Raw genomic sequence first — 12,495 nt, 5'->3', positions numbered from 1 at the left:
TCCCGCATGAGAATGATGCAAACAAAAGTGTGTGTGTGTGTATCTCTGTACTGTGTTGTGTGGAGTGAGAATAGTAGCGCGGAGCAGTGAATATGAGCTGGAGGAAGAAGAAAACATTAAAGCAACTCCATTCTTTTTTGTACTCATCTTTGTCGCGTTGTCGTCCATATCATCTCGCGGGGCCGTTCAGAGTGTGCTTTGATTTTCAGTTCACCGTGCGCTTCCAACCACCATCTTCTGCACCTCAACCTTTTCTATCGCTGCTTCAATGGATACATGATTTTCTTGTTCTTCATTATCCTATTTCCCGCTGGAGAAAATGTTGCCGCGTTGCAAACGGAAAAGAAGTCCAGCTTGTGAACGCGCATGTGTGCGTGCGTGTGTACGTAAAGCAAACCCCGGAAGTTTTGTAAGGAAATTAAGAAAATTTTAATGCACACAACTCGCATAAGCGCATTGAGGTACTCCGCAAATGATGATTCTCCCATCGCCTACTGCTTTAAAAAAAAAGCTAAATGAGAGCAGCAGCCAAGAAAACAGAACAGAAATATCCCCTTGATTGTGGATAGTTTTTATAAAATTGTGCGCGAGAAGAATATTCGTAAATAGCATTATTGAAAACATTTATATTTTAAGCACACATATAAGCACGATTTTTTTAATGTCACCAAAAAGGTTCTTCAACTCGCGTAACCAATAACAAGCAGTAGTGTTGGCGATTAAAGATGGTGGATTTTCCGCATCGATTCGGTTGTGTGCGGAATGAACATTTCGCTTCAATTGCAATTAAGAGTGTGGTGGTATAGTTGCGTTAATGCTCTAAAAAGGGTCGCCATCATCCGCTCCCTTCACACGCGCGCGCTTGCTTTCCTGTTGCACCCGCATCGCGAAAAAAAAAGATCGGACATAAATTGATCGTGCCGTGGCTAAGGAGAACCGGAACGCGATGTAGTAAACCGAAGAACTATCGAACCTCTAGCAGCGATGGCATATTATGGGCGATTGAGCTAAAGAATCGAACAGCAAAAAGCGGAAAAGAAAGCTACACCAGAGTGTGGCACACAAAGAAGAAACAAATCAACAAAAATGCTGAAGAATTAAAGGTGTGCTGAGAAAGGAAAAGGAGAGTAAGAGCCAGTCTCGGCGTGAGCAAGAATGGCGAACAAATGAAATGGAGGTATTACAGAGAGTGTTCTTCGAAACGGCAAACGACTGCGTGATCGAAATGTCGTTTCGAACGGGAAAAATTTGTGCGAATATTCGATTGATTTTTATTACACCGTTCACCGGAGGTAATTAAACCTGCAGAACTGATTAAAATGGTTCATCATTGAAAAATTTGTTCGCTATTATAGTTAGCGTTTGTAGGTAAAACATTATTAAAATGGCTCTTTGTTTTGAATTATTCATACCTAGTTGCGGATTTAAATTCTAGTTTCGGAAGAATATTGAGTTTCGAACGAGCAATGATTTTCAACGAATCTCACATAACATTCGAAACTCATAATTTGTCTCGCCGTGCTCACTTTTCACGTTTACGATAGATGGTGAGATGAAATGAGATTTTTCTTATCTGTCTCACGTTTCACTCTTGTTTGAATTCACTTACCCCACACTAGCGCACACACACATACTTACGCTCTTTACCGGCGTATTGCCTATGGCGACGCTCGGTGGTGAATAAGCGAATCAAATAAAACGGAAAGATATACATGGAAGAAGTGAAGAAAAACAACTCTGCTACTTCGCTGCTATGTACATGCAGCATAACAATCTTTTTTTATGGGTTTCAATCGTTCTTATCTTTTTTTCTTTCATTCTTTCGAATCAGTATGCCAATTTGTAGACCACAAAGATAGATACATGCTAGCCAAATTTACCATCAATAGTGTTTTCCGGCTGTTCCACCTGTGTGTAGCTAGTGGCACAGGTTTTGACTTGAGCATATACCGGTTTCTTGTTTTCTCTTATGCCTTTTATTTTCGTTCCTGTTTGTATTCAAAGCCAAGAGATGGTAGATACAGGAATGGTAGATTGAATAAGTGCAAAGTGAAGCTAGTTAGTTTAAAGTATCGCTAATTTTATCGTTTGATTTGCGATAATGGAAAATATAATTGTGTCTAGTGCTCGGTATAAGGGGAGAAACGCGAAATATTACTGTTAAGAGCTTACACATTTTTCTCATTACAATAATGAAACTGCTGCTGCTGATCTGTCACATAGTAATAGCCTTCAAAGATTACCCGACGATGGACGATGATGGCGACGATCGGCATCGGTGCCGAAGAGAACGAATATCATATGAGGGGAAGAGCGAGAGAGCGCTAAATCAATGATCAATTGTACTGCTGTCGCCGCACACTCGAGTGAAGTTGAAATAGCGCAATAAAAAGGGTTTGTACTGCTTGCTGCTGCTGATGTGATGGTGTGCTGTGAACGGAGAAAAAAGCATAAGACGACGCCCCGACGACATCTCCATATTTGCGGAGCGCAAGGCAATAAGCAAAAGTAGAGAGTGACAGAATCGAATGACATGTCATATGACGGAAGGGGATGATGGGGATGGGACTGTCATCTTAGTGGATCGCTTCACCTTCCTCCCTCCCTCCCTGCAGCTTCATGTAGATAGATGATGGTTTCGCATTTTGGTGTGTTCTTCGTCGTGTTTATGGTGTTGGCCACGTCTCGATTGTGTGTTTTTTTTTGTTCGTAATGAAATGAATTAGTAACCGTATGTGTAACGAACACGAATAAATCGTGTATGACTGTTGTGTGTGGAACTGAAGAGATGTGCGGACAGTGAACGAATAACCCATCGGAACGGTCTGTGCAACTATTATTACATGATTTAAGCAGCTACTCAATAAGGTAAGTCAATTTAGCTAATTGAATTGTATCAATTGTTATTATTACAGCTTACTTGTAGAATTGTCTATAATCACTAGATTAAAATACTTAACGAAAAATCTATCTTAACTTTACATACAAAAGTTTTTTTGTGCAAATTTGCCACTGAATTGAAATTTAAACTATTTTCTAATCAAAATATCGAATGACAAAACGGGATTTTTTTTTACTTGGCAATGTTGTATCATTTGTTCTTATCGATAAGTTATAAGTCATATGAAAGATATGAATAGAAAATAGTCAAGAAGAACCTTTTAAATGTCATTCAATAACGTACGGGTAATTGACTACTTTAGGATCCAGTGATCCTTTGATCAAAACGATATGATCTTATTTACAACTCATTAGACTATTGTCGATTTCAGTGCATTTTTAAAACACTTTTAGTTCTTTTAACACGTTGACAGCCACGGTACATGTTCAGTGAATTGCCCGTCAGGTCACCAAATCGCTCTTTGAACCGATTTCATGTTCAGAATCTTCTGATTCTGAGTCTGATAATTACAATGATAATGATAGTGCTTGTGATGAATTTGCTCCCTAGCTATTTTTAGAGAATTGGATTTAGAAAAAGAGAGAAAACCGAATGGCTTACCTCAACAATTCAATCAACTGCATGAAGTGAATTTATTGATCGACAAAAATCATTTGCTTTTGTGGAAGAAAATCTGCTAAGTTTCTTAAGATATGACTCGTGTTCCGCCTTTAGATATGACTCCGAAACACGTTATAATTTTGATTATTAATCTACGAGAGTCAGATTGAAATTTTGATAGCCTAAACAAACAAATATGCATTATGAAAATTGAATAATGTTACGTTATCACAAGTGCCACGAATGAAACAATGGAAACCAACTAATTCGGAAGAAATGAAAAAAGTTGCTTAGATTATTGTTATGGATGGTATTGGTAAAAGTAAATTGGGTTGGAAATTATTGGTCAAAATATAAATTAAAAATGTCGCGGAAAAGATTCGAGATATCACTTAGTAAACTCCATTTCGTCGATAAAATGTCCATATACTGTAAAGATCGACTAGGGTAAAAAATAGTAAAAGTAAATAAATTATAAACTACCAATAAAGTATCTGAAAGTGTACACGAAAGGAGAAAGATCGTCCTTTTCCGTGTTAAAAAAGTGTCATCCACTATGTTGCTGACGCGGCCCAATCGGAAAATCCCATTATTCTGGATCTAGCAAATTATTATCAAATAACAATTAAAATTTAGAAGGTAAAATAAAATCATTTCAAATATATCGTTTGGTGACGATTTTAATAATTTTAACACATCAGTACCAATGTTCACCACGGTTGAACAGCGGCGCACGGTTAATCCGCCCTCAGAAAATGGTCGTTCTACTGTAATTTCTGATCGAAAGTAGTTCGAGCAGATTTTCTACTACTTCTTCTTCTTGGCTTAACGACCTTACAGGTCACGCCGGTCATTTCTGGCTTAATAGACTTATTTTACCACGTAGCCGGATAGTCAGTCCTTGCTACGGGGGGACGGTCCGGATGGGATTTGAACCCGGTCCGGCCGTGTGGACTGGCGCCATTTATCACATGCACCACCGGATCGCCCCCAGATTTTCTACTACTAAGGTCTTAAATTTGCATAATAATTGTAGACTACATATGTGGACGCTTGGAAAACCTTGGAATCGTCTTTAGCCAGTCGATATGGTAAATTTGGTCGGTGTTCGATTTAGAGATGTGTATACATCGATATGCCCTTTTTGTACCGTGCCTGCGCGACTATACCATTTGGTGTCGTTTCCGTTTGGTTTTCCCTCACTCTTATTTTTTTCTTATTGTTAGTTCTTTGGACTAGCGTCATCAGCGTTTCCGTACAGCAGCAAACAGCGGGGGTACTCGAATCTGGTTTTATCTCCCGCTTACGCTCATGTTAATGCACATCATCTGTCCACTGGATTTTGTTTCTTTAGTGCCCATTTATGTCTCCTCGTTCTCGCTCATATTCATTCGCTCCTGTCCGTTGGTCCGCTTTGATGCTGCTCGAATATGTCTTCTTTCTCTTGTTTGTTGCTGCTTCCTACACTGCTCGCAGCCAGGTCAAGCGCACTGCGTGATTTTTTTTTGCTTGGTTTCATTAGTATTGTCTTGTGGGGGAGAGATCAGAGGAATTACTTTTTCTAGACGCTTTCTGTTGTGGGCATAGTTGGCTGGCTTCGTTTTTTTTGCGGTTCGGTATTAATGTTTGAATATAGTTTATGTAAATATTGTATTTATTGATGCAACATTAGCATCTTAAGTTAATCTTGAAAATCTAGTAACGATTATATGCTGCCATTAACATTAACATTTGATCGATCGATTTGGTGATCCGAATATTTCCTGAAATGCAGACAGCGAAAGGAGCACCAAATAAGCAGCATTATTAAAACGATGAACAGTGGGTAGTTTACTTTTTATTTGCCAAATCTTACATATGCCAACACACACAAATATACAGACGACAGGAGAATGGTTGGTTAGCATAACCGCAAAGCATGCGCGCGTGCCATGTGATGAGCGGCTCGACCCGCACGCGAGTAATGATCACACCTATACAGATGCACTTGTAAGAAGATGTACAGCAAACCCTCGAGCGGTTTTTGGGTTGTCCGCTTCAGGTATAGGCGGTTTTGTTCGCCACGACACGACGGTTTAATTCAAATAGGAATAGAAAGAAAACGGAAACATATTCATATATACGCTAACAAGCATTTTATTCTGAAACAATTTTTCAGATTTACCTAATATTTAAGTCTAGCTCATTTAGTTGATCGATAAGCCAAAGCGAAGAAGCAGACAACAATGATCGTAGGGGGTGGATTTGAGTGTCTATTAGACATTGGTTCCCCTAGATAGTGAGTTCGCATCTAGACAATATTTTTAGATAAACAAACCAAACCTCAAAATTCGTCAGATGTTAGCTGAGCTTTAATTCTACCTAAAAAAACATTAACATGGCCGATTGTGCGACGACACCAATTACAAGGCCATCTGCAATTGAAACTGTTTCTTCAATGCACAGAAAAGACAGTTTTTACAATACTCACAAGCGCGACCCCGGCAGCAAGCGCGTGTTTTGCGCCGCGGTCGGTTGGCTTTTTCTATTCACCTTTTCTTTATGTTGGCTGCCATGAACCTCCTCCACCCGAGTGTTCGATGTGTGTAGGCAAAACAGGAGCTTGAATAATTGCCCCTGATGTGTGTGGTGGTAGTTGCATTGCAAAGTTGTCCGGTTGCTGCTCACACAGATGCTAGAGGAAATAGACCTTCTTACACCCTGAAACCCGTGCTGGAATCGATTGGTTTCCTGCGTGGATCAATGTCGTGAATGATTCGAATAGTTGGATGGATACATTTTTTTCCCCTTTCAAAGTATGCTGAGAGCTGACGGTTGACACTACACATTTATCTGTCACATTCGACGTTTGGTTGCGTTCGCGGGAGCTAAAGAATATGACCTGGCAGGATGGGGCATATAGAGAGTAACTGCGGTAAGAACGCGAGAGTACGAATCTGCTGACTCTCTGCTCCCCGAACGCGCGTTCCCAATCGATGTTCAGCTGAAAGCACTTATTCCAATTCTCTAATTACGGTGCCTGTCTGTGGCTGTGTCCTGCCTGCTGCCTCGCTGAATAGTTTGGCATGCGCCTGCATGTATGCGTGCGTCCATCTGCAAGAAAAGGTAAAACGGTGGTTAAAAGACAACTTTTCTCATACCCCGCCCCCCGTCATTCAGCGTTTGGTATGGGTCCAAATTCAGTGAGCGGCTGTGAAAAGATAGTACAACGGGAAAGATTAAGGGTAGTGCATATTAGAGGAAGGGAACAATCTATGCTGAATGCGTATACAACAACACACCACCACCGGTCAGAGTCAATAAGAAAACCGGCGACGGGTGAATGGTCGGTATGCTAATCGTGCGCATGTGTTCGTTCCTGCTCACTATTGTACGGACACCACAACACTACTTGTGTGCGTGCGTAACAGAGTTTTGAAGCTTTCCTTCCTCTTCACACGGTGTGCGAAAGAAAGAGACAACGAGCGAAGGGAAACGATTTTACCAATACGCATTTATAAAGCCACCTAGCAAGCAGGCGACGCTTATGCGCTTTATGTTTGATGATGGTATGTGTGTGTGTGTGTGTGTTGGGGGTAGGTTTTTGACGATTTGTTGTACCGGCATCGAATTGTGAAGATAACGGTGTATTGATATCTCTGTGTGTGCACCAACACAATGAAAGGAACATTGTACGATGAATAGAGATATACACCATTGTTGTAGCAAAAGACGTTTTGTTGATTTTTATGAATCGTTGTTACAAAACAAATGGAACAATTGTTTTGTCGAATTCTGAAATAAAAGCCCTTTGTATACAGATAAATAAAAGTAACGCGCGATGTGTGTTTGTGTAGTGTGTTGGTGAGATAGTGTAGTTTAGCGCGTCAACACCACTACCAATCGTGCCTCTGCGTTTGATTCCAGTGCTGGTAGTGTGTGTGTGCGTGCAATGTCATATTTTTTCTTCACTATTATACGAGAGAGGGAGAAAGAGCGAACGGAAGATTTTGCTGCGAATGGTCGAACCTGCTGCTTTTGCTTTGCTGCTCGTACGTACAGCGGAGAGGTTTCAGTCCTTTGAAAACGGGTTTGACAGACGCATGCGAGAAAAAATTGCGGAAACGAAATCGCATCGAAAATGGGCTTTTTTTGGCCGTTTTTTTCGGTTAACCATTGTGTAATACTTAAAATCATCTGCCAATAACATTCCGTTGCTGGGCGAATATATTGTTAATGCGATGTGTGTAGTCTGAAAAACAAGGAGCCAGGTACGCGGTCGTCGCACAATTAGTTGATGGAAATCGAAGGTGTGTAAATGGTTTCACATTTTCCGTGCAGTGTGTCGGTGTTGCGCGATATGCCAAGAGTTGGTGAATTTCGCGATTTACCGCTTGTGTGAAATGACAAAACAAAAATCGGTTTGGTGTAGCGATAATGGCGTCGCAGTAGAAATACGGTTTCTGTGTGCAGTCGTCGTCGTCGCCGTCGCCGTCTTCTGCTGCTGCTGCGTTTGTTTAAATTAGTGTGTGTTGTTTGGTTCGGGGGCGACAGTTCAGCTATTTCAGGGTGGTTGGTTTCTGGAGCTGAAAGCAATTATATTCGTTCTCGTTTCATTTTCTTTTCCCGAGAAGTCCCTCTGTCTCCTCCGAATCTCGTGCACCTAACAAAGGTCGTTGCTAAGAAGAAAAGAAAATCAACGTAATGGAAAATGGAATGAAAAATAGGAAATGTGTAAGTGTGTGTGTGTGTGTGTTCGAGGAGAGTGTGACGAGGAAAGTTTGGGTGGAAAACAAGTGTGTGGTGTGTTGCAAAAAAAATAGTTTTATGTGGTGTAATTTATTATTTCAAGTGCACTTTATGCCATAGAAAACAATGCGCTCTCATTGTCCGGTTTTTTGTTTTTGCTATTTTACTGTTAGCGAATATATGATGTGTGCCCGTTTCTTCACCAGTGTATGTGACAGTGTTTTGCTGAAAGGAATAAATAAATCATAACCACCGGAAAAATACACCTAGTACCTCCTACCAAAAACCAATGAAACATATTATGTTTTCTACAATTGAGTGAAAAGAAAATAGTGTTATACAGCGCGAGCCGCCACTTATGGCCATATTGGTGTTGTAGCTGGTATGTGCGTCGGACAGAATTACTTGCAAAGTGCGCTTACTTGCGTTTACAGAAAACACGTTTGTAGTCGTGTAATCACCTTCGCGAAAGCAGCAGAGGCTAAATTAGTTCATTTACGTACGGGTCCCCACGGCGTGTGTTCTCTTCCCTTTTTTTTGTACGCTGTGCATATGGTTGTGCGTTGCACGTACGGAAAACGAAATCCGCTTTGGTTGGTTAGTAAAACGTACGCGATGATGTTAACTAGCTTAAAACCATCACACAAATGAAAAATCCTATTGCCCGTCTATCTCACCGGCTTTTTGGTGTGAACTTTGAATTAGTATGGCGCATAATAAAAAAAAACAGAAATTAACCAAAGTGTCAGCAGTCGCAGAACGAACGCGTTTCGACTCATCAAATCTTATTATCGAAACGAACTCGCATTCTAAAAAAGGGGTTTCTAGAGCGAGAAAGAGAGTTAAAATGCATGTATAAGCGTTTTTTCGTTTGTCGTGCGATCTCTCCCAATAGCATTTCACATTAATCGTTACACTATAGGCCAACCGCTGAAATTATTTGATGGGTAACTTTTTATTCTGCTTCTTTTTCTCGATTTGTTCATGTTGCCCCTTTCTGGTAATAAAAGTGCCCCGAAGTGTAGTTGTGTGATTCCGTTTGGATTTTATGTTGCACTGTACATGTTTTGTGCTGTATACTTATACATGTTTAATGTCTGCGCGCGTGTGTGCCGATCGGTTTCATTTTAGCCGTGAAGATATTGTACTTCATTAGCGTTACAGAAGATAGCAAAAGACACTCGTCAAGAAATCATTTTTTAGAAAATACAAGAAAAAGATTTGGTTCTTTGTAATTAACATAACTGTATCGAGATCTCCAGCAGTGGCTTACAAGAAGATGGAACAGTTAAGGTAATGATCACACTAACACTAATGACGATTTATGCGAAGGTGATGTACAGATTCCACTTTCGAAATCTTCCAAAAGTATGAGCTATATTGTTTCAATGCTGAAATAGGCGTGCGGCAGACATGGACACAGGCGGATCATGTCATTAGAAAGATACCGAACAACCCAAATCACAATGAGTGATGGCGTTGATGCGTTCGTTGGAATATTTTGATGTCCGGAATATCGGATTATCAGTAAAATACTTGTAACTGCACTTTAGGCCAAACTTTTGAATCACATGAAAAAATAGACAAATGTTTAACCTAAATCAATGTTAGGCAGTCAGTAATTTGTCAAATTTCTGGCAAAAAATGGCTAATCCAAATCATCACGCCAAACATTTATGATTGCATTCTTCAGAGTTTATCTTCCACTTTCGGAAACAAAATTTTCTATCTCATTTGCAAATGGCTTGCGTGTGTGCATGTATAATTTGGCACCTGGCAAAATAATCGAATTTTCGCTGCAGATGTACATTTTCTCTTTTGGCTACATGTACCCGTTTTCAAGTCTCTTTATAAGCAAACGTTAGTATGCTGTTTGATGTGTGTGATTGTACATGATCCATAAGTACGCGTATTTAAACAAACATTGAAAAGAGAGAGAGAGCGCGAATGCGAATAAGAGAGCGAAAGAGGTAGGGAGTGTTTGAGTTGTTCGTCAAGATGGTCTTACTTTTGTAAACGCAATCAATTTTTTGGGTGAAATCATTCGCCGATTCGACATGGAGAAGACACCACCCACAACAACGCGCACCGCCGCCTGCTGAGGAATGCCACAAACAGCAGACCAGCAGAGCAGTGTGTTGGTGCTAATGCGAGCAACACGTCGAGCGTATAGGTAGATGATGATCGGCTCAAGCGGCGAACAGTTGTATTCGTCGTCGTGTGTCGCGTCAGCCTTTTAGTACGTCAGTCAGTCGGGTTGGGAAAAATCGATTTCCTATGTGTTTTTGGGATATCATCTGAATGCTTGAACTCACAATGGTCTGGACCCGGTCATGGCAGAATGGTAAGCCGCAGCAATAGAGGGAAGAAAAATCCTAGCCAGTGGGCAAGTTGCCGACGAAGAACGAATGTACTATCGAGTTCCAACTAGCATTGCCCAATGGGTTAGGTGGTGTTGTTTCTGTGGCGTTATAGTCCACAAATCCCGCAATACGGCGCACCAAAGTCTAATTAGAACGATGAGTCAATCATGAGATGTTAGTGTTTTTGGTATGTGTTTCGAGTGGAAAAATGAGCAAACGTGAGCAAAATGTGTAGATATTACCACTCTGTGCGAGATTCGTCCATGTCATTCGGTGAGGTTTATCCTCGACGTCCTTTTTACTGATGTGCGAAGGATTATCAGAAGGTGAAGTTCGATGTAATGTTTTTGGTGTCTTCATATTAGCTGTGCGTATGCATCAGATAAATCAATAATATAGCGAATGGAACGTGGAATGGCAATTGTTCTAAAATGTGATGCTTCTATCAACGATATTGAAGAAGAAGGAGGTCGTGACGAATGGAAGAAATCAATACGACAATTGGTAAGATATTGTTTACTAGTTAACTAAACCCGGTTGGTAGGAAAAATGTTTCTTTTTTCTTTCCTACGTTAAATATCTCAAAATTTCCCTGATTTCAAATAAAAATAATGCTTTTTTCTCGTTATGGAATATTTTTCTATGGACAAGTATCCTCGGTTTCACAACCGAGCATGCCCGGGATATGGCAAATTACAAGGAGGAAATGCCTTGCGAAAATTGTAATTACCTCAGCTGTCTGTGGCTGACAATACGGCAAAAGCCGTAATCATGTAATAAAATAAAAAAGTATCCTCGGTTTGTTAGCAATCAAAGCAGTATAAAATATGTTTCTAACCTTTTAATCTCATTAGTGTTAGAAAAAGATTTCTTTGATATGTTTTCGTTTTTTAACAACCTTCACGTATAGAAGATACTTATAGAGATAACAAGATCAACAATTGTTTTTGATCATTGGTAATTTTTTCGTGGAATAACAATTAATTTGATAAATATACTTGATTTGATAGTCTTACAACAACCCCCAGACTGTCTAGACGTAAAATTTCAGTCGTAAAACCCAATATTCGTTTATCATCGATATCATCGAAACTTGAATTCTTGCGAAGTTTTCATCAAATAATTTAATTACCAGAAATGAATTTTATTGTTCAAAACAATATTTAATTTAAATCCAGCACTAGGATCTATGATACCTTAAGTTAGAAAGCTAAAATTTTTAGCCCAGATCTGTCAAAACATCGAGAAGAATCGAGCGGGAAATTGTTGACAGGTAATATCATCATGCAAGGATTCCTCAAGGACCTAGCATTTTGACATAAAGAATTACATTAGGCTGCAGTTTTGTAGAACCGCATTTTAACGAAACAGGAATTACAGCTTCGAAATGTAGTTCGAAATATAGGCATACCCTAAGTAAAAATTTGTATTATTTTTCATAAAAAGCATAACATAATTAAACTCATGTAATTTCATTGTTGTTTTAAATCCTAATCTAATCAACATTCATCCGAATCAAATATGGCCTAACCTGTTTCAGACGTGCTAGAAAAATGCCTTATTTTGACATTTGTCGAGCAGCTGATCGAAACTAACATTAGAAAAATGTTCTAATCTGAAATACGCAGACTTATTTTGCTGAGCTATTTGTATGGAAAACATGCAGCAAATAAGCCGCCAAACGTCAAAGTCCATATAAAAAAACGAGTGGAAGGTATCATAGACCCCATTATTCGCTTAGTTGTAGACGGCCAAGTTCGGAATGAATGGGATGAGTATTTGTAAATGAAAGAATCACAGTCCAAACAGAAAAAACACTATTTTTTAACTACAATGGAGCGCCGATTATCCGGGTAACTTTTATCCGGCTGTCCCATTATCCGTGCAGCTTGGAAATGATAG

At 39.8% G+C, this 12,495-nt stretch overlaps 1 protein-coding gene across 10 annotated transcripts in view; it reads left to right on the top strand.

Moving 5' to 3' along the window:
• Positions 1–12,495, top strand: part of LOC125761105 (uncharacterized) — a 61,358-nt gene that overhangs the window by 1,298 nt on the left and 47,565 nt on the right. Inside the window, exons 1-2 of one of the 10 annotated variants that reach the window (XM_049421947.1) lie at positions 6,303–7,791; positions 8,116–8,215. The exons of 6 other annotated variants lie outside the window; for them this stretch is intronic. The gene's annotated coding sequence lies outside the window, so the exon portion shown is untranslated. Of the gene's footprint in view, positions 1–2,656; positions 2,869–6,302; positions 7,792–8,115; positions 8,216–12,495 lie in introns of those variants that run through there. 3 more of the 10 variants (XM_049421950.1, XM_049421949.1, XM_049421946.1) reach the window with 3 other exon arrangements.

The sequence above is a fragment of the Anopheles funestus genome, chromosome 2RL (genome assembly GCF_943734845.2).
Source record: "Anopheles funestus chromosome 2RL, idAnoFuneDA-416_04, whole genome shotgun sequence".
In the NCBI taxonomy this organism is placed as follows: Eukaryota; Metazoa; Arthropoda; class Insecta; order Diptera; family Culicidae; genus Anopheles; species Anopheles funestus.
Note: the sequence above shows the minus strand (reverse complement) of the source record. Positions and strands in the feature narration are given on the sequence as shown.